General features: G+C 31.3%; 1 protein-coding gene across 6 annotated transcripts in view; it reads left to right on the forward strand.

Moving 5' to 3' along the window:
• Positions 1-5,000, forward strand: part of LOC135195578 (uncharacterized) — a 415,413-nt gene that overhangs the window by 312,087 nt on the left and 98,326 nt on the right. The window lies entirely within an intron of this gene.

The following is a 5,000-nucleotide window of genomic DNA, read 5'->3' on the forward strand; positions in this document are numbered from 1 at the left end:
AAATCTTTCGTGAACTCGGACGCTTGTATTCAAGAGTCACTCATTTGATCCGCTTGCTTAACAACCCCGGATGTTCAGATCAGATAAAGAAAAAAAAAGAACTCGACCCTCTGTTATTTCGTTTTTTGTATGTTCGTGTGTTTTTTATGTCCTGTTTTATCATGTATTGATTTTTTCTCATTTCCCGTCTTTTGACAGGAATACCCTCGTAGAGGTAAAATATCGCATGACACAGAATTTAGAGAATTTCATTTTACGTATTCATGTGCCGGATAAGCCATCATCAAAGACAAGGGGGATATTGACGCGGAAGGGAAAGTTATCGGATGGTACAGAGAGAGAGAGAGAGAGAGAGAGAGAGAGAGAGAGAGAGAGAGAGAGAGAGAGAGTTGGGTTTTGCAAAGTTCAGGGATGAGGGACAATGGAACATGAATATACGAGAGAGAGAGAGAGAGAGAGAGAGAGAGAGAGAGAGAGATACTTTGTATTAGATTATATCTACGTATCTATACATGCATATATACATACATACATACATGCACACACATATATACATATGTATTTTGTGCGTGGCGTGTGCTTGAGGTTATGTTTGAGTTTGTCTCTGTATGTACAGTACTTCGCGCCGAAAATCACCGAAAAATCTTCGAAGTACGTGTGCATTTGGTTCAATTATTATCAAAGAAGCCTTATTTATTTTCGTGGGATTATTAATAGCATTCACTTGGTACATGAATTTATGTTCATAAATTCATCAGATTGTTTGTGTATTCTGACGAGTGAATGTCAGAGGTCAGATACAGGAGTAATCATTACCAAGAATTCGAAGTTATCCTGGAATTACATCAAGGTCCTAAAATGGCTCGCCTGCAGTTGACTTACACTTAAATCACTGCATAAAACAAGCATAATATACATTTTTTTTCAAGAGTGCCATATTTACGTTTAATTAAACATTAATTCTTATCGGTTGTGAAGGGCGAATGGTCTGATGTTGGAAATCGGTTCTGGTGGATTCCAGATTGGGACCAGTTGATGAAAATGAAAATCTTTTTCGTTTAAATCGCTTTCACTATTTTAGTTTATTAAGTAAATGACAATTCCGCAGTAGCTTTTCCTATACATTTTGCATGCAAGTGTACTGTAGAGAATTCTGAAAGAATTTTATTGGTGACAGAAGGCTCGTAAGTCATATACATTATTATTATTATTATTATTATTATTATTATTATTATTATTATTATTATTATTATTATTATTATTATTATTATTATTTTTGTTGTTGTTTGTTTTGTTGTTGTTGTTTCATCTTTGGGACAAGTCTGTGGTGTGTATTATTTTTGTTGTTGTTGTTCATATGGGACAAGTCTGTGGTGTGATTATTATTATTATTATTATTATTATTATTATTATTATTATTATTATTATTATTATTCTTCTAAAATAACTCGCTTAATTCTGCCATCCTTTTTAACAGCATTTGCCTAAAAGAGGATCTTCTACCAAAAACCATATTATTATTATTATTATTATTATTATTATTATTATTATTATTATTATTATTATTATTATTATTATTATTATTATTATTATTATTATTCAGTAGATAAACCTTATTCATATGAAACAAGCCTACATTGGCCTTTGACTCGAAATTCAAACTTCCAAAGAATAGGGCGTTCATTTGAAAAATAAATTACAGATGATAATTACAATAAGAATTACACAAGGAAGGGATGCTTTTGAAAATCTATCTACCTCTGCAAGAATCTTAAGACATAACTCCATTTCTCTTTCCGTCCGCACACATCTCTTCTTTCGGGTGAATAATTCGTCTTCGCGAAGACTCCCCAATTTGTGTCCAGACAGCCTTGGAAGAAGCTCCAGTCAGTCTCTCTTTGCTTTTTCCTTGACTATATTCATCTTGCCTTTTTAGAAGTTTATGACGCTTTCTCGCCGAAGCAATTTCCTTCTGATGCTATAAATTAAACTAACTAATAAACCTTTATCTTAAACGGCCAACGTAAAGTTTACTATAGCTGTCCGTCTGTTTCACAGGCAGAATTTGCTCTCAGGTAACTGAGTGATGGTCATAGAAATAAGGGGTTTTTCAGGTAAACTCTGGATGGAAGCCAATCACAGTTAAGTCTTTTTGGCCGCTGTGTACGTAGAGAGAGAGAGAGAGAGAGAGAGAGAGGAGAGAGAGAGAGAGAGAGAGAGAGATTTTGTCTAATGGCTCGGCAGATGAATTTAGGAGTTTGTCCACAACAAGTATATGCCTCATTTAAGCGCAGTATGTATAGACATGCGCATGTATGTTAGTACATGTGGCTTTGCATGTGTGTATATATGTGCCTGTTAATGCATACGCCGATACGTAAACTTGACTGTCGAAAAAATATTTGCTGGTGTAGTTATTTATGCAAGTTGTGAATACCTGCTAATGACATGTGTGTTAAATATTCATCTCTGGAACTAAACTTGGATAGCAGGCCACAAAGCGTGAATAAAATATGCCTTGAATGGTTAGCCGACTTATTCTTATGTTGTTAATAAAGACGTCTTGTTATTTTAACTATAGCATTAACGTGACTTTCCATGTTGTAGTTAGATCACTGCATGTACGTCACGGGTATGTTTAAAAGCCATTCTTCATTGTGTGTGTATAGTATATATATATATATCTATATATATATATATATATATATATATATATATATATATATATATAATAAATACAGTATATGTATATGGATATTATATTATACATATATAGTATATATATACGTATATATATATATATATATATATATATATATTATATATATATATGTGTGTGTGTGTGTGTGTGTGTCTGTTAAATGTATTGATACATATATGCGTGTTTGTATCTGCGTTCTGTGTATGTATCGATGTATGCACAAAAAATAACTCAGTATGAAAGTGTAATAATAGTTTCATGATACATTAATTACAATCTTGCGGGAAGAACATAATAAAAACAAAGAACTTTACATATACATATACATATATACATACATACATACATATATATATATATATATATATATATATATATATATATATATATATATATATGAAAGTAAAGTTCGTTTTATCATTGTTCCTTCTCGCAAGCTGTTAATGAATGTATCATGGAACCTTTATTAGACTTTCATACTGTGTTATTTTTTGTGCATACATCGATGTATGTGTGTGTATATATATTATATATATATATATATATATATATATATGTATGATATGTATGTATATATACATATATATATATATACATATATATATATATATATTATATATATATATATATATATATATATATATATATATATATATATATATATATATATTATATATTATATAGTTTATACTTGTACCCTTCACTGTGGTCTTTTTTTGGTTTTTCGTATATATTCCGTTCAGGTCTTTCTCTTCTTCCTCCTCCGCCTGTCCCTCAGATCTTTTTTTTTCTTTTTTTTCTTATTTACCAGAGGAAGTCTTCCTTTGAAAATGTCGACTTACCTGTGGAAAGTTTTCTGGGAGCTTTTTCAAAAGCTTCGCTTTCCCCCTTTGCTTTATCACCAAATCCATTTTCAAGCCACTCCTCTTCCCTGTCATCCGATCAGTGTCATTCAATATACTCTCTCTCTCTCTCTCTCTCTCTCTCTCTCTCTCTCTCTCTCTCTCTCTCTCTCTCTCCTCGTCAAGGGGTTCTTGCAGAGTTCAGAGAACGCTAATAATTTTTTTTATTAGGACACTGTTAACGTGCAGTAAAACCTGCTAATAGAGAAAAACGAGCACATGATGTCTGCTAGGATGAACTAACAAGTCTTTGAGACATTCTAATTCCTCTCTCTCTCTCTCTCTCTCTCTCTCTCTCTCTCTCTCTCTCTCTCTCTCTCATCTTCCTTGTCAATATAGATGGCATATAATTACTACGAGTTTTATATTTAAAGCATCTTTGTAGTTTGCTGGTGTAACAATCTCAGAATTGTGTGTATGTTTGTGTGTGCGTTTGTGTCTGTGTGTATCTGTGTCTTTCTTGTTGATACATAATGACGAAGAGTTATTATGGGTTTTACATTCCAAAATTAGCTTCCTGAAGGAACAAACTCGTAGTTCTATCTCTCTCTCTCTCTGAAATTCTTGCCAATACAAATGACATAGAATGATTACAAGCGCTATGTTCTGAACATCCTCATAGCTTCGTGACAGAACAAACTCAGAATTTCCGTCTGAAATTGCAGGTCCTATTTCCCAGAGTATCGACTTGCACATAAATATAGAGTTTGTAACTTTTGGCGACGTATGGCAACTCTCAGTCATCTCACGTCCTGAACAGAATCCCAGAGGCATCGAGAGAAATGATGATAATGGGTCTCTGCTTGTGTGCTTGTACGTCCCTGGAACTTTCGTATCTTATTATCATTGCCAGCGGGATATTTCGGGCTAATTTTATTACTTTTCTTGCGAGCTGCTTTGGCTCGCTGAAGATACCGCGCGTCTTTGATCCGAATGGAGGTGTCTACGAAACTTGAAGAAAATCATGCTTTTCTTTATGCTTTTGGTGTAATTGTGCTCATATTTGTCATATTTAGATTTAGTGTACAGGATATATTTATATGTTTATGTATATATATATATATATATAATATATATATATATATATATATATATATAATATATAATATATATATATCATATATTATATTATTTTATATATATATTATATATAATATATATATATATTATAAATAGATATCATATATATATTTCCCAAAGGACTCAGGTCGTGTCATTAAATTTTTTTGTTTATTAATATTATTCGTGTATTATACCATGAAACGTGTATATATATATATATATATATATTATATATATATATATATATATATATATATATATATAGTATATATGTAATTATCATATATATATATATAATATATAATATAAACATATATATACATATATATATATAT

The sequence above is a fragment of the Macrobrachium nipponense genome, chromosome 16 (assembly GCF_015104395.2).
Source record: "Macrobrachium nipponense isolate FS-2020 chromosome 16, ASM1510439v2, whole genome shotgun sequence".
Lineage (NCBI taxonomy): Eukaryota > Metazoa > Arthropoda > Malacostraca > Decapoda > Palaemonidae > Macrobrachium > Macrobrachium nipponense.